The 24,424-nt window shown below is 42.0% G+C and overlaps 1 protein-coding gene across 2 annotated transcripts in view; it reads right to left on the bottom strand.

Moving 5' to 3' along the window:
- Positions 1–24,424, bottom strand: part of TMEM67 (transmembrane protein 67) — a 109,370-nt gene that overhangs the window by 16,606 nt on the left and 68,340 nt on the right. Inside the window, exons 29-30 of one of the 2 annotated variants that reach the window (XR_016235818.1) lie at positions 21,220–21,296; positions 19,294–19,382 (exon numbers count right to left, since the gene is read on the bottom strand). The gene's annotated coding sequence lies outside the window, so the exon portion shown is untranslated. Of the gene's footprint in view, positions 1–19,293; positions 19,383–21,219; positions 21,297–24,424 lie in introns of those variants that run through there. The other variant, XR_016235817.1, reaches the window with a different exon arrangement.

Raw genomic sequence — 24,424 nt, 5'->3', positions numbered from 1 at the left:
CTATAACCAATAAAGAGATGAAACAGTAATAAAAAGCCTCTCATTGGAAAAAAGCATTGGACCTCATGGCTTCCCTATCAAATTCTACAAATCACTTGCTCTTTTCATTCAATATTTTCCTTAAAGTTGACTCCAGTTTTATCAGATCTTTTTAGAGGAAAGCTTTATTTCATTTGACAACTCTAAAATGTTTCACCTGTAATACATGGAGGAAAACCAAAAATAAAAAGAAGACATAGCAATGTTACTAAGTTCTAGACACATAAAATTGCCTGTTGAAGACTCTCAGCCTAAAACATGTTCTGAAGAAATTCTATGACACTGATGTGGCCAAGGTTGATGCTCTTATCAGGACTGATGATTCCTGATGCTTAGGGTGTTGCCAACAAAATTGGGATCATCTCAACTGAGTGTGGTGGTTACTTCTAAATACTTGTTTATTCATCATTAAAAAATGAACAGCAAGTGATATGAATGAATACGTAACTATTATTCAGTTGGGGCTTTTTCTTTGACAAAGAGGTTGACACAATTGAAATTGAGTGACTTTTTTCACCATACATGAGTCAAATAATAAATTCTGCAAGAATTAATCAATTTTGTATTAATTAGAACATTCTGCACTCACACAGCACCTGTGCCGTGGTGGTGGTCCACATCCCATATTCTGTAAAATGCCATATTGCATGCTTAATTAGATATCCATATCTCACGGGTATCTTTGCAATGGGCATCTAATAAGAATGATTAGAGACAAAAATGCATTATGGCATAAGATTTGTTTATATGAGGAAGAAAAGAAACAGTAACTCTCTTTTAAAATACTCTGAAAAAAGGGTAAAATCCACTAATAATTTCTTTTATTGAGCTTAAATCTCTTTCAAATTAAGTAACCAATTCTGATGATTAAAAACCAATACATAACAATTTAACTGCTTTCTCCAGGAACAAAAAATACAGAAACAAAGAAGGGACTAAAAGATCCTATTGTGTCTCTCAGCTAAATCAAATTCAATTCACGGAGTGAATCTCGGGTGTAGCATTTGGTACCACTTGGGATGCCTGCATCCTGTACTGTAGTGCTCCAGTTTGAGTCCAGGCTTCATATCTAAGTCCTGCTTCCTGTCCCTGGGAGGCAACAGGTGATGGCTCAAGTATTTGAGTCCCTGCCACCCATCCATAGGGGAGACTCAAACCGAGTCCAGGGTCCTGGCTTTGGCCTGGCCCACCACTGGCTGTTGTAGGGATTTGAGGAGTGAGCCAATGAATGGAAGGTCTCTCTCTCTCCCTGCCTTTCAAGTAAGTAGAAACAATAAAAACTTAGGGGCCAGCGCCATGGCTCACTTGGTTGATCTTCCACCTGCAGCGCTGGCATCCCATATGGGCACCAGGTTCCAGTCCCGCTTGCTCCTCTTCCAGTCCAGCTCTCTGCTGTGGCCCAGGAGGGCAGTGGAAGATGGCCCAAGTGCTTGGGTCCCTGCACCTGCATGGGAGACCAGAAAGAAACTCCTGGCTCCTGGCTTCAGATCGGCACAGCACTGGCCCTAGCGGCCATTTGGGGAGTGAACCAATGGAAAGAAGACCTTTCTCTTGTCTTTCTCTCTCATTGTCTATAACTCTGTAAAAAAAAAAAACAAAAACAAAAAAAAAAAAAACAAAAAAAAAACCAAAAACTTAAAGAGCTGCCATTGTAGCACAGTAGGTTAAGCTGTGGCCTGCAGTTCATGATCCCATATTGGAATACTGGTCCAAGCCCAGGAGGCTCTGCTTCTGATCCAGCTTCCTGTTAGTATGCCTAGGAAGGCAGCAGAAGATGGTCCAAGTGCTTGGGCCCTTGCCACTCACGTGGGAGACCTGGATGGAGTTCCAAGCTCCTGCCTTTGGCCTGGCCCAGGCTCAATCATTGCAGCCATTTGGGGATTAACTCAATGGATGGAAGATCCTTCTGTCTAACTTTCCTTTCAAATAAATGGGTCTTTTAAAAAATACATTGGGCCATGTTTCTAAGGGAGACAAAAAAAGAGATAAAAGTTTTCTTGTGACACATACCTAAATGGCACGAACCAGTGACAAAGGACAAATTATGAGGTGCATAAGACGGATGCAGTTTCTCAAGCACTGGTCTTCAGAGAGTAAACGTTTACTGGAGCAATCCTTATACTTCCTATAAAATATAGACTTATTTTTACTCTTTTCATTTCTTCGTTGGAGGCTAAAGCTATTGTTGTCTACGCTGTGCTGTTTAAAAGTCATCTAATCAACTTTGGCCCTAATATTCTGTCCTTCTTACAAAAAAAAGCCAGCCAGCATCCGTGGTTCTATCAGGGAATAGGTTATAATACAACCACTTTCCTTTCAATATATTGGCTGGAAAATCTCCCCTGCCAGGAACTAAAAGGCTTTAATTCTGTGACTCATCAAAGCATTCTCTTATACAAGGTGTAGAATAACCTTTCCTTTTCAGAAGTCTAATCCAATAGCCTCCCAGACCTCAGGATGTCACCAAATGGCATGTGCGTGGTGTGCAAGAAGAACAAAGGAGAAAGCCATTCAAAGCTGAGCTGCATATTACATAACACCTTGTATTAAAAAATCCATGACCCATAAAGCGCTTACCTACTTTACGGAGTTTAAATAAAGCAGAGTGGTGTTCCTTTATAAAGAACTGCTTTACAGCTATCTTCCTGTCAGAATTCCAATTATTCTATGACTCAGTGGGTATGTGTCTGGTTTTTTAAAAACCTTTTTGGGTAAGAATGTGAAGAAGTTTTGATGAGAAGTTTGTAGAGGAAAAGTTTATATAAGAACTGTATCAAACAAATTTTATTTCATTATTGAAAAAAAATATATATGAAGGAGCAGGTTGACTTTTTATATATAGATGATTCATTTTTCTTAATTTAAAAAATAAACCTTGCATAGGTACTTTTATTTCATCTGTAGCAGAGACTGGCTCTGTTCATCTACTTCCACCTTCTCCTGGGCACACAGTTAGACCACATTCCCTAATGCCCTTGTAGATTAGTATGGCCTATGACTCATTCTGGCCAGCAAGACATGTACAGAAATGATATGCTCACCTTCAGCCTGGCCCATAGAAACTTCTCTCTCCCTCATTGCCAGCCTGCATGCTGAATGGCAGGGGATCCAGACAAGGGCACAGAAATCCTCAAAGGATGCCCAAGTTACAAAATGAACAGTCACGTGCTGATCATAAACACTAAACTTGGAGTAAATTAGAAAAAAATTTTCATTGTGTTAAATCACTGAGATTTAAGAGTGTTTTTATTTTTTAACACTATGAATGTGTTTCTTAATATATCATACATTGCAGCTGGTGCTGCGGCTCACTAGGCTAATCCTCCACCTTGCGGTGCCGGCACACCGGGTTCTAGTCCCGGTCGGGGCGCCAGATTCTGTCCTGGTTGCCTCTCTTCCAGGCCAGCTCTCTGCTGTGGCCAGGGAGTGCAGTGGAGGATGGCCCAAGTACTTGGGTCCTGTACCCCATGGGAGACCAGGAGAAGCACCTGGCTCCTGGCTTCGGATCAGCGCGGAGTGCTGGCCGCAGCGCGCCGGCCACGGTGGCCATTGGAGGGTGAACCAACAGCAAAGGAAGACCTTTCTCTCTGTCTCTCTCTCTCACTGTCCACTCTGCCTGTCAAAAAAAAAAATATATATATATATATATCATATATTGCTTTTTGTTCTTTCTTTCGGCCTTCTTCTACTTGCCTCTTTCTTGCTTGTATTGTCTTTATCATCTGATTATGTTTTTCTGATTAAATAGCCAAGTCAAACTGCTGATAGTGGATTTGGGATTAAAGCCCAAATAATGTTGACAGTGTTGAAATAATAAGCAGACTCAATTAATTAGGAGAAAAAGATTAACCAACTCAACTCACTGAATAGCTTACAAGTTAAATATTTAACAATTTTAACAACTGTTTGAGTGGATGGGCAACATTAATCTAATTTGAAGACCACATATGAATCTTCTGGTAATTGTGACAAATGTGGCTATCTCAACACTAATGGCGCAGCAGATGTGCATGTGAAAACTCTCCTTGATAAGGGGAAAAACCAATGAACAAGAACTTGAATACAGATATTAGCCTAAGTACTCTGCCAACGTTCTTTATTTGAGTGTCCCCATGGCTTCTGATGGGCACACATGGACACTGTCACACAGTGTCTGGCATCTCTAAGAGTAGACCAGAAAGAGCATTAGCACTGCATGATTGGGCAAGGGAGTTTCAAAATAGCTTTTAAAAAAATCTAAAATTAAAATTTTAATCAGATCCTGTATGAGCTGCTTTCTCTCAGATTTAGTTCTCCAATTAACTATTCTCTTCCTCCCTTCTTGCTCCATGTTGGTGTTTCTCAAACTGGGCTCAGTGAAACCCATTCTGAGGCTGCCTCAAAAAAGAGGGGTCCCAAGAAATTCACTCTGGATTTAATCAGAAAACTGCATTTTGATCTATTTTACAAAATGGATTTTGGCATAAGTATTTGTTTTTGTGTGTGGGTGGGGAAGGTTCCTTGACTTTGAAAGGTTATTAAACCATTGCTTTATATTTTAACTGGCATTACATCCGATCTCAAGAGTTCTGCCTCACAAATACGCAGCGATGTCCACATCTGAATCTGAAGCAGGCCTCCTTTCCAAGCCCCCCCTCAGTCCTACTCACGTTCCTCCTTCTCTGCTCACTGGATGTCTCAGAGATCGACACCTCCTCAGAATATTCCCGAATCCATTATCCTGCCTACTCTTCCTCCTCAGTGATATCACCACCCGCCTGATCACTCAACATAAAACTCTGAGTCATCTGACCCCCTTCTATTTCCTTCCTCAAATCCAATCAGTCACTTGGCCCTGTTTGTAGAATGTCCTAATTATCTCTCCAGGACCTACATGCCCTTGCTCTGGATCGGCGTAGCTCCGGCCTTAGTGGCCATTTGCGGGGTGAACCAACAGAAGGAAGACCTTTCTCTCTGTCTCTCTCTTTCTCACTGTCTAACTCTATCTGTCACATTAAAAAAAATATCCACAACAACCTTGGGGAAAAAATCTCTATTGTTAACCAAACTCAGGTTTGGAGAGCTTGCAGAGTTTATCCAGGACCTCAAACTAGAACATGAGTTCTAACTCCAGAGCTATACTGTTGACTGTTAAATAATCTCTGTGGCACATTATTATAAAGAGCCTTTTCAACCAAAACATCTCAACTTTCTCTTGCAGGCAGTAATGCTGCATGTTTGGTAGTATTACTCAATGTCAGCAGCTTAGACTTTAGAATCTTTGGATGTAGGTTCAAATCCCAGCTCTGTGAATTTTTTTCTAATATTTATTTATTTGAAAGAGCTACAGAGAAGGAGAGGCTGAGAGAGAGAGAAAGAGAGAGAGAGAGATCTTCCATCTGCTGGTTCACTCCCCAAATGGCAGCAACAGCCAGGACTGGGCCAGGCCAAAGCCAGGAGTCAGGAGCTTCATCTGAGTCTCCCATGTGAGTGCAGGAGCCCAAGGACTTGGGCCATCTTCCCAGGTGCACAAGCAGGGATGCTGGGTTGGAAGTGGAACAGCTAGGATATTGAACTGGCGCCCATATGGCAACTCCGCCACAGTGCCTGCCCCAGCTCTATGATTTTATGTGACTCCTTGGTCAAAGTAATTCTCTTAGGCCTCAGATTCCTAGTCTAAATTAAGAATAATAACAATGTCTTCTGTTGTGAGACTTAAGTATGACAACCTACATGAAAGCAATTTGTTAACTACATAATTAAAAATTAATATTTTCAAATATTATTATTTCTGTTATATTCCAGAAAAATCATCAAGGCAGCCCTGGGGCAGGGTGAACTGAGAGCAGCAATCTGGAGTCCTTTGTGAAGATCCAGATGAAGGCTGATGACAAGGATCCACACCCAAAATCTTTTGAAACTTCTCATTTGCAGCCAGATTCATATCATTGGGAAGTATATATATAAACTACAGTTAGATGTGGAGTCTTCCTCTTCTGCTACAAAATATAAAATGCTTATATATTTGTAGAAATCTCACCTATACTTTTTTCTTATTTTGTTCCATTATGTGCTGATATTTTTCTATGACTATGTCATCAATAGTCTTTATTCATTTAGCTTAATCTTATACATTTTATTTATTTATTTATTTGACAGGCAGAGTTAGATAGTGAGAGAGAGACAGAGAGAAAGGTCTTCCTTCCATTGGTTCACCCCCCAAATGGCCACTATGGCCAGCGCGCTGTGCTGATCCGAAGCCAGGAGCCAGGTGCTTCCTCCTGGTCTCCCATGTGGGTGCAGGGCCCAAGCACTTGGGCCATCCTCCACTGCCTTCCTGGTACACAGCAAGAGCTGGACAGGAAGAGGAGCAACCGGGACAGAATCCGGCACCCCAACTGGGACTAGAACCTGGCCAGCGCCACAGGTGGAGGATTAGCCTAGTGAGCCACAGCCCTGGCCAATCCTGTACATTTTTTTTAACTTTATTTAATGAATATAAATTTCCAAAGTACAGCTTATGGATTACAATGGTCCCCCCCCATAACTTCCCTCCCACCCGCAACCTTCCCCTTTCCCGCTCCCTCTTCCCTTCCATTCATATAAAGATTCATTTTCAATTCTCTTTATATACAGAAGATCAGTTTATCATACATTAAGTAAAGATTTCAACAGTTTGCACCACATACAAACACAAAGTGAAAAATACTGTTTGAGTACTAGTTATAGCATTAAATCACAATGTACAGCACATTAAGGACAGAGATTCTACATGAGGAGTAAGTGCACAGTGACTCCTGTTGTTGACTTAACAATTTGACACTCTTGTTTATGGCATCAGTAATCACCCTAGGCTCTTGTCATGAGTTGCAAGGCTATGGAAGCCTTTTGAGTTCACCGACTCTGATCATATTTAGACAAGGTCGTAGTCAGAGTGGAAGTTCTCTCCTCTCTTCAGAGAAAGGTACCTCCTTCTTTGAAGACCTGATCTTTCCACTGGGATCTCACTCGCGGAGATCTTTCATTTAGGGTTTTTTGTTTGTTTGTTTTTTGTTTTGCCAGAGTGTCTTGGCTTTCCATGTCTGAAATACTCTCATGGGTTTTTCAGCCAGATCCGCATGCCTTAAGGGCTGATTCTGAGGCCAGAGTGCTGTTTAGGACATCTGCCATTCTATGAGTCTGCTGTGTATCTCACTTCCCATGTTGGATCGTTCTCTCCCTTTTTTATTCTATCAGTTAGTATTTGCAGACACTAGTCTTGTTTATGTGATCCCTATGGCTCTTAGTCCTATCATTATGATCAATTGTGAACAGAAATTGATCACTTGGACTAGTGAGATGGCATTGGTACATGCCACCTTGATGGGATTGAATTGGAATCCCCTGGTATGCTTCTAACTCTACCGTTTGGGGCAAGTCAACTTGAGCATGTCCCGAATTGCACATGTCTTCCCTCTCTTATTCCCACTATTATATTTAACAGCGGTCACTTTTCAGTTAAGTTTCAACACTTAAGAATAACTGTGTATTAATTACAGAATTCAACCAATAGTATTAAGTAGAACAAACAAAAGAAAATACTAAGAGGGATAATGTATTAAGTTGTTCATCAACAGTCAGGGCAAGGGCTGATCAAGTCACCATTTCTCATAGTGTTCATTTCACTTTAACAGGTTTCCTTTTTGGTGCTCAGTTAGTTGTCGCCGATCAGGGAGAACATATGATATTTGTCCCTTTGGGACTGGCTTATTTCACTCAGCATGATGTTTTCCAGATTCCTCCATTGTGTTGCAAATGAGCAGATTTCATTGTTTTTTACTGCTGTATAGTATTCTATAGAGTACATATCCCATAATTTCTTTATCCAGTCTACTGTTGATGGGCATTTAGGTTGATTCCAGGTCTTAGCTATTGTGAATTGAGCTGCAATAAACATTAAGGTGCAGACCATTTTTTTGTTTCCCAATTTAATTTCCTTTGGGTAAATTCCAAGGAGCGGGATGGCTGGGTTGAATGGTAGGGTTACATTCAAATCCTATACATTTTAAAGATTAACTCTGTCTGCTGGCGCCGCAGCTCATTAGGCTAATCCTCCGCCTTGTGGCGCCGGCACACCGGGTTCCAGTCGCGGTTGGGGCGCCAGATTCTGTCCCAGTTGCCCCTCTTCCAGGCCAGTTATCTGCTGTGGCCAGGGAGTGCAGTGGAGGATGGCCCAAGTGCTTGGGCCCTGCACCCCATGGGAGACCAGGAAAAGCACCTGGCTCCTGGCTCCTGCCATTGGATCAGCCGGTGCGCCGGCCGCAGTGCGCCAGCCGCGGCGGCCTTTGGAGGGTGAACCAACGGCAAAGGAAGACCTTTCTCTCTCTCTCTCTCTCTCTCTCTCACTGTCAACTCTGCCTGTCAAAAAAAAAAAAGATTAACTCTGTCTTTTACTGAGTATTTCGTTGATAATAATTCTTCATTCTTTTATATAAATTCCCTGAACGAAGTTTTTATCTTTCTGCTTTTTGTGGCACCTTGTGGAGTAACCTTTTGCAAAGTATATACTACAAAATATTCCCTATATTGAAATATATAGAAGTGCTTGTACCTACAAAATAATCTCATTTTGTGCTTAATTCAAGTATTCATGTATCATGGTTTCCATTGAGTACATTTTTAATTATTGCCCTTAATTTTTTCAACTTCAATAGTCTGTAGTGGTTAGTTCTGACAGATGATTAAAAATCCTGGGGTCTTCTTGTCTTCAAATGCTCTCATAATTAATACACAAAATCCTAAAATTCTATTGTTTCACTAAAAAGAAAAATTCACTTTTTAAAATATTTTTTTTATTTATTTACTTGAAAGAGTTACACAGAGAGAGAAGGAGAGGCAGAGTGAGAGGGGGAGGTCTTCCATCTGCTGGTTCACTCTCCAGATGGCCACAACGGTCAGAGCTGTGCCGATCTGAAGCCAGGAGCCAGGAGCTTCTTCCAGGTCTCCCACATGGGTGAAGGGGCCCAAGGACTTCGGCCATCTTCTACTGCTTTCTCAGGCCATAGCAGAGAGCTGGAGCAGCCAGGACTTGAACGGGCGCCCATATGAGAAGCTGGCACTGCAGGTGGTGGCTTTACCCACTACGCTACAGCGCTGGCCCCAAAAATATTCCCTTCGAAATTACTGTTTAGGCCGGCACCGCGGCTCACTTGGCTAATCCTCCACCTGTGGTGCTGGCACCCCGGGTTCTAGTCCCGGTTGGGGCGCCGGATTCTGTCCCGGTTGCTCCTCTTCCAGGCCAGCTCTTGCTGTGTCCCGGGAAGGCAGTGGAGGATGGCCCAAGTGCTTGGGCCCTGTACCTGCATGGGAGACCAGGAGGAAGCACCTGGCTCCTGGCTTCGGATCAGCACAGCGCACTGGCCATTTGGGGGGTGAACCAATGGAAGGAAGGCCTTTTTCTCTGTCTCTCTCTGTCTAACTCTGCCTGTCAAAAAAAAATTACTGTTTAATTAATACTTGAGAGAAATGCAAATTAATTAAATTTCACTGTTTAATACTTTAGAGAAATGCAAATTAATGCAACAATAAAATGACCACCTTTTCACTGTTACCTAAAAATCTACACATTAGGGAAATATGCATTAATGTGACAATGAGATATAACAAATGGCCTATCAAAAAAAATTATTAGCCCTAGTCCTGGGAGGCAGTTTTGGATACCACTGGTAGAAATGCAATTTGGAATAACCTCTTTGAAGGGTAATTTGACCGCATGTATCATCAGATTTAAATGTGATTATTTTGGGGTGTTTGATATCATGATTAAGATACTATTGGGATGCTTGCATCCCATATCAGAGTGTGTGCGCTCAAATCTCGGTTCCACTTCAGATCTGTTTTCCTGATACTGCACATACTGGGAAGCATCGTGTCGTAGCACAAGTAGTCGGGTCTTTGACACATGGGAGACTTAGATTCAGTTCTAGGCTCCTGGCTTTGGGCTGGCCCAGCCCCAGCTGTTGTGGGCATTTGGGAAGTGAACTAACTGCTAGATCTTGCTCTTTCTGCCTGTCTATCTCTTTCTGTGTGCCTCTTTGACTTTCAAATACAATTTAATAAACTAAATTGATCCCGAATTTATTTTCTAGAATATTCTTCTAAAAATATAATTGAAGGGTGGGTGGTAGTGCAGCAGTTAAGATGTAGCTTGGGATAATCAGCATTTCATATCAGAATGTCTAGGGTCCTGGCTTCATTTCCTATTCCAGCTTCCTGTTAATGTATACCCTAGGATGCAGCTCTCTGTCTCTTTCTGTCTCTCAAATAAATATAACATACATTTTTAAGAAAGATTTACTTATGTGAAAGGCAGAATGGCAGAGAGAGGACTCTTCCATCTGCTAGTTCATTTTCCACATGCCCACAACAGCCAGATCTGGACCGGGCCGAAGCCAGGAGCCAGGAGCTCCATTCAGCTCTCCCGCATGCGAGGCAGGGGCCTAAATACTTGGGCCATCTTCTGCTGCCTCCGAGGAACATCAGAAGAGGAGTGGCCAGGCATCTAACTGACACTCAGATACGGGAAGCCAGCCTCAGAAGCGGTGCTTTAACCTGCTCTAACACATCGCTGGCCCCTAAAATTTCTTCAGAAGGTATAATTGACAGTAGATGCAAAGCTTTAGTTAAATGGTGCACCTTCCCAGAAATTACATTAGAAAAAAAAGCAAACGCATCCAATGTTTGTGGATTAAATGAAGTAAGTGGCACGTTCTAAACAAGCAACGACAGACATTTGGGGCTATTGTTCTGTAAAAATTGTGTGGCTGGGCATACAATAGGGAAGAAACACCTAATCAGTCCTGTCTGAGGCTTGGGTCTCGTGGTTGAATCACTGCGAATGAGGGTGGGCTGGATCAGGACTCCTTTCCTTCATGCCCTCTTTAGCTCCATTATGGGATAAACCATGGGTGAAAATGAGTGTATTACAAGCTGGGCCTGAGGCCTGAGAAGAACCCGGATTGCGGAGGAGGTTGGAATGGATGTAGAGAAGTAAAAAGCTGGAAAACAGAAGAGGAGGCCTGTGCAGAGCTGTTCCTGTATAGTACCTGGACAGGTACCAGAGGTTCCAGAATCCCAAGCCCGGAGGAAAGAGGAGCTCTCTTGCTCCACCTTCTGATACACATGTGCATGTGCTCCAGATGTTTCCTTCTGCTCAGACTGTATCTTGTGCCTCTTCTGAATGGCTGGGATACAGTTAACAGTTTACAACAGATGATAATTAAAAGGTCCGAGAATAGAAGATGGGCTGAGAAAATAGTTAGGGAAGATTACTTACCAACATTAAATGATATTCACAATAGTGAGTTGAGTGAAAGAAAGTAGGCTAGCAAAAAAGTGTTTATAGTCATTTCCTTTCTTTTTTTTTAAGATTTATTTATTTATTTGAAAGGCAGAGTTACAGAGAGACAGAAAGAGAGAAAGAGAGAGAGAAGGAGAGGGAGAGAGAAAGTCTTCCAGCAGTCAGTCTGGAGATTCCTCAGAAACCTGAATATAAATACCCTACCATTCAACCCAGCCACCCCACTCCTTGGAATTTACCCAAAGGAAATTAAATTGGCAAACAAACAAGCTGTCTGCACCTTAATGTTTATTGCAGCTCAATTCACAATAGCTAAGACCTGGAACCAACCCAAATGCCCATCAACAGTAGACTGGATAAAGAAATTATGGGACATGTACTCTGTAGAATACTATACAGCAGTCAAAAACAACGAAACCCGGTCATTTGCAACAAGATGGAGGAATATGGAAAACATCATGCCGAGTGAAATAAGCCAGTCCCAAAGGGACAAATATCATATGTTCTCCCTGATCGGCGACAACTAACTGAGCACCAAAGGGGAAACTTGTGGAAGTGAAATGGACACTATGAGAAACAGTGACTTGATCAGCTCTTGTCCTGACGGTTGATGTACAATGTAATACTTTATCCATGTTAGTATTTTTTTGTTCTAGTACCATTGGTTGAACTCTGTAATTAACACACAATTATTCTTAGGTTTTTAAATTTTAACTGAAAAGTGATCCCTGTTAGGAATTTGGAAAACATTATGCTGAGTGAAATAAACCAATCCCAAAGGGACAAATACCACTTGTTCTCCTTGATAGGTGACAACTAACTGAGCACCAAAAAGGAAACCTGTTAAAGTGAAATGAACACTATGAGAAACGGTGACTTGATCAGCCCTCACCCTGACTGTTGATGAGCAACTTGATATGTTATCCCTCTTAGTATTTTTTTTGTTTGTTCTACTTAATACTTTTGGTTGAATACTGTAATCAATACACAATTCTTCTTAAGTGCTGAAACTTAACTGAAAAGTGATCCCTGTTAAATATAAGAGTGGGAATAAGAGAGGGAAGAGATGTGCAATTCGGGACATGCTCAAGCTGACTTACCTCAAACGGTAGAGTTAGAAACATACCAGGGGATTCCAATTCAATCCCATCAAGGTGGCATGTACCAATGCCATCTCACTAGTCCCAGTGATCAATTTCTGTTCACAATTGATCATAATGATAGGACTAAGAGCCAAAGGGATCACATAAACAAGACTAGTGTCTGCAAATACTAACCGATAGAATAAAAAAGGGAGAGAACGATCCAACATGGGAAGCGAGATACACAGCAGACCCATAGAATGGCAGATGTCCTAAACAGCACTCTGGCCTCAGAATCAGCCCTTAAGGCATGTGGATCTGGCTGAAAAGCCCATGAGAGTATTTCAGGCATGGAAAGCCAAGACACTCTGGGGAAAAAAAAAAAAACCTAAATGAAAGATCTCCGCGAGTGAGATCCCAGTGGAAAGAACGGGTCATCAAAGAAGGAGGTACCTTTCTCTGAAGGGAGGAGAGAACTTCCACTTTGACCATGGCCTTGTCTAAAAATTATCAGAGTCAGTGAACTCAGGGGGCTTCCATAGCCTTGGCAGCTCATGACAAGAGCCTAGGGTGATTACTGATGCCATAAACAAGAGTGTCAATTTGTTAAGTCAACAACAGGAGTCACTGTGCACTTACTCCTCATGTAGGATCTTTGTCCTTATTGAGCTGTACATTGTGATTTAATGCTATAACTAGTACTCAAACAGTATTTTTCACTTTGTGTTTGTATGTGGTGCAAACTGTTGAAATCTTTACTTAATGTATGATAAACTGATCTTCTGTATATAAAGAGAATCGAAAATGAATCTTGATGTGAATGGAAGGGGAGAGGGAGTGGGAAAGGGGAGGGTTGCGGGTGGGAGGGACGTTATGTGGGGGAAGCCATTGTAATCCATAAGCTGTACTTTGGAAATTTATATTCATTAAATAAAAGTTTAAAAAAAAAAAAAGGAAAGTCTTCCAGCCACTGGTTCACTCCCCAAATGGGTGCAATGGCCAGAGCTGGGCCGATCTGAAGCCAGGAGCCTGGAGCTCCTTCTGGGTCTCCCACATTGGTGCAGGGGCCCAAGGAGTTGGGCCATCTTCTACTGCTTTTCCAGGCCATAGCAGAGAGCTGGATCAGAAGAGGAGCTGCTGGGACTCGAACCGACACCCATATGAGATGCCAGCACTGCAGGCGGCAGCTTTACCCACTAGACAACAGATCAGCCCCTAGTCATTTCATTTCATTTCTGTAAAAAGCAGTAAGCAAAAAGAGGGCTTCAGAAAGTTCAAGAAAATGGAATTTATAGATAATGAGAATTTACCATCAACTTTCTGAAGTTTTCTTCTGTATATACAGACACAAACAGAAAAAAAAATGGTAAACTTTATGATGTTAACAGAATTCTAAACACTGGGGTTAGATATAGTAACAAAAAAAGAGAAGGTCTTCACTCATGGAGAATTCATTCTTGTGAGAGAAATGCATAACATTAAAAAAAGCTAATAAATAAATATAAAATATGTACCACATGTTGTTCTTGATGCTGTATAATTTTGTGAACAAGGTAGACAGATAAAGACTCTGCCTGACAGAGATCTCAATCCTTTTGTGGAGGCAGACAAGAGAATCAGTTAAGTCTGATACTACAATAAATACCCTTTTTTTAAAAAAAAGATTTTATTTACTTTTTTGAGAGGTAGAGTTACAGACAGTGAGAGGGAGAGACAGAGAGAAAGGTCCTCCTTCCATTGGTTCACTCCCCAAATGGCTGCAATGGCTGGAGCTGAGCCAATCCGAAGCCAGTAGTCAGGTGCTTCTTCCCGGTCTCCCATGTGGGTGCAGGGGCCCAAGGACTTGGGCCATCTTCTACTGCTTTCCCAGGCCACAGCTGAGAGCTGGATTGGAAGAGGAGCAGCCAGGACTAGGACTGGCGCCCATATGGGATGCTTGTGCCGCAGGTGGAGGATTAACCTACTTCGCCACAGTGCTGGCCCTTACAATAAATATTTTCAAAAGGGACATGAGGATGCCCTAGGAACATATGAAGGGGACCCCTGACCTGGCAAAAGGGATCAGGCAAGGTCCTCCTGAAGAAGGAAGCCCAAGCTAACAGCTAAAAGATATGTTAGGAGTTAGCTGAAATAGGAGCTTTCCAGAAAGAGATCCTAGCAGGTTTGAAGACCTTGAGGAGGGAGGGGTGGAGGAATGGAGGGAAAGCAGAGAGAATGGCAAAGCGATCCACTGAATTAGTCCAGGAATTGATCCTGGTGTCTGTGGCACTTAGAGTTTGAGCATGGATATAGCAATGGGAAGAGGAAGATCACAAATCCCTGTACAGGAGAGCTTGGGCTTGACCTTGAGTGACCTCTCAAAGATCATCGTGAGTGGTTCAAGGGTACAGTAAACAGATTTAACACCAGTGTGTACTCTTTAGGAAGAGTCCATTTTTAAAAATCATAATACTGGGGGCTGGCGCTGCGGCACAGCAGGCAAGCAGTTTCCTACAATGTCAACATCCCAAATGGGTGCTGGTTTGAGTACCTGCTGCTCCACTTCCAATCCAGTTCCTGGTTACTGTGCCTTGGAAGGCAGCAGAGGATGGTCCAAGTGATTGGGCCCCTGCATCCATGTGGGGGACCTGGAAGAAGCTCCTGGCTCTTGGCTTTGGATGGGCTTAGCTCCAGCCATTGCAGCTATTTGGGGAGTGAACCAGTGGATAGAAGATCTTTCTCTGCCTCTCTCTAACTCTACATTTCAAATAAATAAATAAATCTTTAAAACAAATAGATGAAAAATCAGGCTGGTGCCGTGGCTCAATAGGCTAATCCTCCACCTAGCGGCACCGGCACACCAGGTTCTAGTCCCGGTCAGGGCGCCGGATTCTGTCCCGGTTGCACCTCTTCCAGGCCAGCTCTCTGCTGTGGCCAGGGAGTGCAGTGGAGGATGGCCCAGGTGCTTGGGCCCTGCACCCCATGGGAGACCAGGAGAAGCACCTGGCTCCTGGCTTCGGATTAGCGCGGTGCACCGGCTGCAGTGTGCCAGCCGTGGTGGCCATTGGAGGGTGAACCAAGGGCAAAGGAAGACCTTTCTCTCTGTCTCTCTCTCACTGTCCACTCTGCCTGTCAAAAAAAAAAAAAAAAAAAAAAAAAAAAACAACAACAACAACCAACAAATAGAGGAAAATCATACCATTTTGAGGCAGTGGTTAAGGTGCCATTTGGGATGCTGCATGCTGCATCCCGTATCTGAGTGCCTGTATTTGAGTCCTGGCTCTGTTCCCAATTCCAGTTTCCTGGTAATGCACACCGTGGGAGGTAGCAGGTGATAGTTCAAGTACCTGACTTTCAGTTTTGGCTCTGGCCCAGACTTGGCTGTTGCCAGCATTTAGGGAATCAATTGGCAGATGGACAGTTTCTATCTCTCTGCTTTTCAAATAAAAAGAAGTAAATAAAGAACTTCTTTAAAAAATTAAAATGTATTTCTAAAATCAATTTCTTTTTTTTTTTTCAAAAAGATTTACTTATTTATTTGAAAGACAGAGCTACAGAGAGAGGGGTCTTCCATCTGCTGGTTCACTCCCTAAATGGCTGCAATCACCAGAGCTGGGCTGATCTGAAGCCAGGAGCTAGGATCTTCTTCCAGGTCTCCCACATGGGTGCAGGTGCCCAAGGACTTAGACCATCCTCTACTGCTTTCTCAGGCTGTAGCAGAGAGCTGGATTGGAACTGGAGTGGCCAGGACTTGAACAGGCACCCAGGTGGGATGCTTGCACTGCAAATGGAGGCTTTACCCACTATGCCACAGTGCCATAATGCTGGCCCCTAAAATCAATTTCTGAAGATAGGGATAAACTTTTACTATTATGTTTTTAAAAAGACCAAAAACAATGTAGTATATAATTGCATTATGGAAAGACATAAATGTGGTATTTATTATTTAGAATGCAAAGAAAAATGTCCTAGAGAAATATGCTAGAAAATGTATCGTAGGTACTGCTAGTGATAGAATTATAGGTGTCCTGAGGGTCAGAAGTCACCAGGTGTTCTAATGATGTCACAGAGATAAGGGTAAGTATTTGGTGGTGGAAAAAATAAAATGCTGAGTTCTAGATGAGACTCCAGGGCTCATGAGGTTTTACTCATATTTTTCTATAACAATTTGAATTGTAATCTGAACAGCAGCAAAGAAAGCTCTATCTTTTGACAATATCACATAAATTTCCCTATTGGCAGGTAAGTTCCCCTAGTACAACTAATATGTATGTACATATATTTGCATGTCCAATAATATTATTTGCATATAACTTAAAACCCATAAGTTATATTTGTAAGAATTCTGAGTTATAGTGAACAACCTAAATTATATCCTGTTTTTATTAAACTAGTTTTAGACCTGCTGTGGCTACCCTGAGAAGACCTGAGTTCCAGTTCTTCAATGAGGAGATTGCCACTGACCTTGATCCTTCCCTAGAACTGTTTCTGGCCTCAGGTTTCCAAATCACATGAGGGAGGTGAGCTATTATTGTGGAGGTCCACTAAATTCTATGATTTGAGGATTTTTCCCCCATGGTAAAACTTGACAACATCCAAGACCAGAGTGAAGACAGAACATTCTTAGAATACTAATAACTTCTGTTCTATAGGTTCACAGGAAAGGTAAAATTACTATTTTAAAAAGAAATGTCTGGAACTGCTTTCATATTCTGAAAGGTGGAAGAGATAAGGCTGCTCTCTTATTTGAGATATACTGCTACAGGTCAAATTGTTCTGTAGACTGAATAGAGGGAAGAAGGGTTTGCAGTGGCAGAAAGAGGGGGTGGCTGCCGCAGCAGAAGTGTCTTTAGCTCTTCCCCATAACCTCTATTAGACCTCTCCCAACAACACATTTACACATAATCTTAGTAAAAGCAGTGTGCTGCCAAGAAAAGGAGACCTTTAGCTCTAACTTCAGATAGTTCTCCCAGAGATTTTGAGTCCCCAAGAACAGGAGAAAGGTACAGGAATCAGTAGAAGGATCAGGATCTAAAAAGAAAGAACAATTTAAATTTTCCATGGTGGCGAGTTGGCTGACCGACTCTGAGAATGGCAGGACCTGGTATTCAACTTGAAGTTGTTTTCCAACTTGTTCCATGCTGTAGCTTTCCTCCATTATTCCAGACTCTCACCAAAAGCTTGAAACAGACAACCGTCTAATGTTCACAATGCTTTAGAGATGAAGGAAAATGGTGGCAGTGGTGGGAGTGAAGTAGTAGGAGCACGAGCTACAGCTGTAAGGCGAGACGAGAAAGAGCAACTGAAGAGGTAACTTGAAGGCCACACATACACAAGTGCACCTGAAGGATACACTCTCACAAGTGCATACACACACACAGGTGCACACACACTCCTGCACACATGTGTGCACGTGCATACACACACATAGGTGCACACACACTCCTGCACACACGTGTGCACATGCATACACACACAGGTGCACACACACTCCTTCACACGTGTGCACGTGCATACACATACACAGGTGCACACACACTCCTTCACACACGTGTGCATGTGCATACACACACATGTGCGCACACACTCATGCACACACGTGTGCACGTGCATACACACACAGGTGCACACACACTGTGCACATGCATACACACATAAGTGCACACACACTCCTGCACACACGTGTGCACGTGCATATACACAAGTGTACACACACTCCTGCACACACGTGTGCACGTGCATACACATACACAGGTGCACACACACTCCTGCACACATGTGTGCACGTGCATACACACAAGTGCACACACACTCCTGCACACACGTGTGCACGTGCATACACACAAGGGCACACACACTCCTGCACACACGTGTGCACGTGCATACACACACAGGTGCACACACACTCCTGCACACACGTGTGCACGTGCATACACACACAGGTGCACACACTCCTGCACACACGTGTGCACGTGCATACACACACAGGTGCACACACACACTCCTGCACACACATGTGTATGCACATCACATACATAAGTACACACACACTCCTGCACACACGTGTGCATGTGCATACACACACAAGTGCACACACTCCTGCACACACGTGTGCACGTGCATCACACACAAGTGCACACACTCCTTCACCCACGTGTGCACATACATACACACACAAGTGCATACACACTCCTGCACACACATGTGTATGTGCATCACATACATAAGTGCCTCCTCCTATACACACACTCCTGCACACCCTGTCAGTAATCCTCAGAAACACTGGAAGGACACAGGATCTCTCATAACACATGGTTTGAGAGCTGGAAATGCAAAATCTCAGAAGGTTGAAGATATTCTCAGAAGGTTGAAGATTTGTGAATGTATGATTCTTGACAGAAAATAAACACATTTCTATTGAATTAGCAAAATTAAACACCAGTTGGCTGAATGGCTGTTCTTTAAAAGAAAGTGGAAATTTCCATCATTAATAGAAATCACTTTTCCAATTGTTAGCCACATTTTCAACAAGTTCTATTTCTATCTCTTGCTTCATCAGCTAGGCTAAACTCCCACGTTGAACTCATATGGACCTGTTAGCTTGGCCACTCATTTCTTCAGCCCCTAAGAACCTCGTCTTCCCTGGGTCCTGAGAGCCTTCCACTTAAAGAGACCAAAGCAATGTCAAAGTCATGGCACCCACACAGGCTGTCTCCTCTTACATGTCATAGGGCTTTTTCCTTTTAAATGATTCAGTGTTAGTACTAGATGCCTCAGGTACCCCATTTGTAACCCCCATGTGGAGTGTGTAAAACTGAGAACACTTAACATGTGATGGTAACAGAAGTAAATACACCAGAAGTGGCTGGGGTCGCTTTCAACCTAATTTATTTAAGCTGCCACGCCGAACACAAGCTGCAGAAAGGTCCAGAGCCTCCATTTGTAGCCTTTATGCACTATCATTCCTAAAAATCAAAGCATAACGATGGAGATTATGAAATGATTCTGTAGAGTCAGACACCCTTCGGCTATTCAGGGAAATACATGGGCAAATGGCTTTTGTGTATCATGACTGTAAGTATAACAAGACAGGGAAAGATCGTCTGTTAGCACTGGTACAAGAATTGGTCCCAGGGAGAGCTTGCCTTTATTAGCAAAGTGCCATCTGGCCTTGGGTAAAAGCTGGTCTAAAGAGACTGGGTTTGCTCACTTATACCAAGAGGGGCTCCTTGGTGAATGTGGTAGGGAAGGGAAGAGAAAAAGTAAGAGAGGAGATGTTGTGTTTTGCCTTGATGGGAGCCACCTGAATCTTCAGAATTAACCAATAAAAAAATTACAGAATGTCTTATGGAAACCATAGAGGGACCTGAGAAGCAAAACAGCTATAGCCTATGTCAACAGAGGCAGACACTCCTGGCTGCACTGCAGGGACACAGCCATGCTCAGGGAGAGATGGAAGCACAAGCCTAGGGAACAGATACTGAGATACTGCAGCAAACATGAGGACCTGGGAAGTGACATGGGTTGCTTAATGAAAAGGCAGACATATAGAGAATAAATAAAGGGAATTGCATCATTCTGTGAGAAGGCCCGAGAGAGCTCCAAGTAAGACACAGGGACAGAAGGAGACAAATCCTCAGAGGAATTAGAAAAATATGCCTAGTCTGTTCTGAGATGGAGTGTGGGCACTCCTGGAAACCGCATCATAAAGTAAACTGCTACAAAACAGAACCTGTGTTCCCTCTAGGAAAACTATTGTAACAAAGTAGCACCCTGGCCAAGAACTCAGCATCACATAAACCATAAACACAACCAACCACCTGTCATAAAAGCAAAGATAAATATAAACTAATGTAGTCACTTAAAACGGTGAAATTATTCCTAAATTCTATAGAACAGGCATAAAGGTAATATACACATAATTTTACAAGATACTCCAATATGCTAGAAAGTTAATAGATATAAAAACAACCAGTGTTAACATATGTCACATGATACATATGATTTATCATAAAATTAATGAGACAATTCACTTGCTTTCTTAGCACTCACAGTTTTATGGGACAGTAAGTATAATCCTTAAAAGGACTTTGTTTTCTCATTATAAATGTTCCTAAATTGAGCAGTGACACTTGAAATCACTTAATCAAAAGTTCCTTAAGGTACATGGTACATGGTAGACACTGACTACATGTGATTGTTGTGATGACAACGATGGTGACTTCTCTGAAAAACACTGAATAGCATGTTTTAAAGAAAGACCCAAAGAGGAGAGGTACACAGGAAGATTCTCTACTGTCACTGAATATTGGCTGGGCTGCAGATGGTTCCATGTTCTCTCTTCTTTTCATTTAATAAATATAAATTTACAAAGTACAACTTTTGCATTGTTGTGGCTTTTCCCCCCATAACCTCCCTCCCACCCGCAACCATCCTGGAGGTTATCATGTGAAAACATTCATACTTTGGTGTATCTCTGTGGGTCGACTCGGAAGCAGTTGTTTGGGGATAAGTAGTCAGGATTGCATTAGGTTGCACAAAATAGATACTAGTCTACAAATCTGGGTTTTTTGTTCCCAGTGACAAGAGGCTGAAGCAACCTGGGGTTGATAACCTAACTCAGTCATCAAGGACTTGGCTTCTCTACTCTCTTCTCTGTATCTTTGTGTTCCCACATCTCCATGAATCACGACCACATCCCAAGCAGGAAGATGGGGAAGGCAAAAACTGTGGGTTTGCTAATTATTTTTTATGAGGAATTCAACAGCTTCAGAAGCCTCAGTTGGCAGATTTTTTGCTTACCTCTCATTGGTCACTATGAAACAGGGCCATGTAGCCACAAGAGTTGAGCATATTCCATTCCAAATGAAATCAGTGTTCTGTAATAAAAAAGGAGAATGGATATCCCACAGGTAATGAGCGGCAGTTTTCTTTAGGTTGATATATTTAGAAATAATTCAGGGTTTTGCGGAAGTATATTCCATATTATAGGTAATGTTCAAATGGCAAGGTAACTACAATTTTTCACATGTTAGCTGAATTTACATCAATGTACTTTTTGTAAATCTTGCTCTGCCCACCTTCTCAAGATTGTCAGACACTTAAAAACATTTGTAATAAAATTTTAAGTTAAATGACTTGTCCAAGGACAAATGGGCTCAAATGAATTCTATCTTCATCAGGAATTTAAGATGTAAAAAGTTATTGATCATGGATCATTGATTTAGAAACAGAAAAGCCCTCAGAGATCACTGACACTATAAATGGGGAAACCAAGGCCCAAAACATATAGCTGATTTAGCCTAGGCCTAATTATCAACAGCAACAGCACTGACACTGGAACCTTTTGACCTCTGTTCTTAGTGGACTTCACATTATCCAATTCTGTCTTGTAAATGTATGTCTTAACTTTCAGCCCATTTCTTTTGCGAGGAATAAATGAGTCAGAGAGCTTTCACTTTATCCCCTCTTCATTTCAGATTCTTAGTACTAACCCACTTATTTACAGGCTCCCTCAGGACAATTCTAACAAGGCTTGTTACTTTATACATATAGACGTATACAGCATGGGATGAGTTACATTTCTTAAAAAAGAATAACTATATATATAAAAAAGAATCTGTTAGGACCCAGTTCCATTTCTTAAAAAATAACTGTGTATATATATGTGTGTGTGTGTGTGTGTGTGTGTGTATATATATATAAAGTCTGTTAGGATCCAGTAAGTCTCTGACCCTTGAGTTTATTCCATCTGCAAAGCAATTTGCTTTAAGAGGTCTTCAGAACTTTGGTTCTCAGGCTAATCAGCCTAGGATGCCAAAGAGCCTTGCTTGATTTTGTGATGTTATTTGGGAAGGCTTCATGTACATGCCAGTCCTTCCCTCGATGTAGGAAACCCTTCTCAGCATTCCAGATTCACTGCTAGAAGGCTACCTGATTGACAAGTAGCCACTATTATTAGAACAGCTTTAAATTATCTGAACATTCTCCCTTCTCCTGAACTGAAATCCACCATTTCGTAGCCTCCATTTATTGATCTCAGTTAGGTACTCAGGAGCTTTCTGGATGGTTAACTCCACCTTCCATGGAAGAAGGATCTGGAAACAGCCATCATTTTAACCTGTTTAACATCTTCTTGGCTGCTTCTATTATTCTCCATGTGGCATCTCTGATCATCTCTAAATAAAACCCAACTTATCAAGGTTAGAACCAGATTATGTCCAGAACTAAACACATTACCACGGATAAGGTGTGAACAGCACATAATAGAGTCATTTCCTTATTTTTGGATTCCCATGAATGTGGCCTTCGATTACATCATGGTCTCATTCTCATGTTGTTCCGCATTGAGCTTGTTCCGTATTGAGACTACTCTTTTTTTTTCAGGGGCACCGCTGCTGGGCCAGATCACCTACCCTGGAAAGCCATATCTACATTTACCCCAGGAGTTCCAAGACATGTTCAAATAAGTAAACATGTCACATTATTTTATGATTGTCACAATCATCCATACTACATTCATTGTGTGTTAACTTCTTCCAGGCATTATGCTAGCAACTTTACTTCTCTCACCTCCTTCAATCTTTACAATTACCCTCTTGATACAAACATAGCCAGTTTTACAGATGAACAGGTTTATGGAGGTGAAGAGTTTGCACGTGATCACACACAAAGAAAATGCAGGAGAAGAGCGTTCAGTCAGGCCTATCAGAATTCAGTGTTTTGTTTTTAGCTAAAAAGCTATTTTGACTCTTTATCCTAAGTATACAGAAAACTAAAAACCAAAACAAACAAAAACATTGAGGATTCTTCTGCAGATTTATAATACCCCAGGAGAGCAGATAGAATAATAGGAGTGGGTTTAAAGTTTTATTTTGGTTACTGTCTAGGACTGAAACTCACATACATAAAATCTCATAACCTTTTACTCTCTAAGGGTAATAGCTGAAGTGGTCAAATAAACAGTTAAAATATCAATTTAATGAGTTTCCCTGCAGCCGGCATAGCTGTACTTGTATAAGATAATGAAAAAGGACACATAAACAGTGCCCAAATATTTCTTAAGAAATTGGGACTCACAGTGTCATGCAAACACTGGTTCCACAGATTTCCAATAAGAGCTGACTTGAGCTTTAAAGCTTAAGAAGTGACGTAAGAGGAAAAAGAACTCCATGATTCAGTTTCCAAGTATTTTTTAGATGCCCAGGTCTGCTACCAGCTGTTTTTCCCCTGCTGTCAGTTCTGTCCACCAGCTCCTCATGAGAACGGCTGCTACAGAAAACTGACAACATGAAAACAGGATCAGAATAACAGCTGACTCTGGGAAGGATCAGATCTTTCCCAAAGAGGATTAGGTCATGGTCTGGCTTTGTGTTCTGAGCTTAGGCTCTCCAATTTCTAGATAATGATCCTTTGAAACTCCGCAGTAACAGCTTTAGGAGAGGCTCCAGAAGATGGGAACTATTCAGTGGATTGCACTCGAGTTAGCAAAACCAACCAACCAAACAAAAAAAAAAAAACAACTTAACTAAAACAAAAATCTGTGTCATAAGGGGGAAGACTGGAAACATGAACTAGATGGAATAACGCACTTTGGTTTTCCTTGCCTTGAAGCTATAAGCTTGCCTCTAATCAAATCTTTTCTAATGTTGGTCAGTTCGGCCAAATGGCCAATCCAGAACCTCTGGATGTTCCCACCAGAGGAATGGTCCCACCTCACGGCCTCTGCACATGCCATTCGATCTGGAAATCTTCACTCTCATATCCATCTTACAGTCCTGGCTGGCTTCTGCTCGTCACTTATCTTTCAGTTAAAGTATCTCTCACATGCCTTTCCAGACTACTCAAAGCACTGCAAGCATGCTGGTTTGAAGTTCTCCTTGTATCCTACAGTTATATTACGGTGCTTCTTACAGGCAGGATAGAGCTCCTCCCCATTCCCGAGATGCCTATGCCCTAATCCAGACTTTAAGGGCTTGATTAAGCTAAGCACATGAGATGAGAAAAT

This window comes from Oryctolagus cuniculus, chromosome 6, assembly GCF_051225735.1.
Source record: "Oryctolagus cuniculus isolate XC-2025 breed Fujian yellow rabbit chromosome 6, ASM5122573v1, whole genome shotgun sequence".
Taxonomy (NCBI): domain Eukaryota; kingdom Metazoa; phylum Chordata; class Mammalia; order Lagomorpha; family Leporidae; genus Oryctolagus; species Oryctolagus cuniculus.
This window is presented reverse-complemented; position numbering and strand designations above follow the sequence as displayed.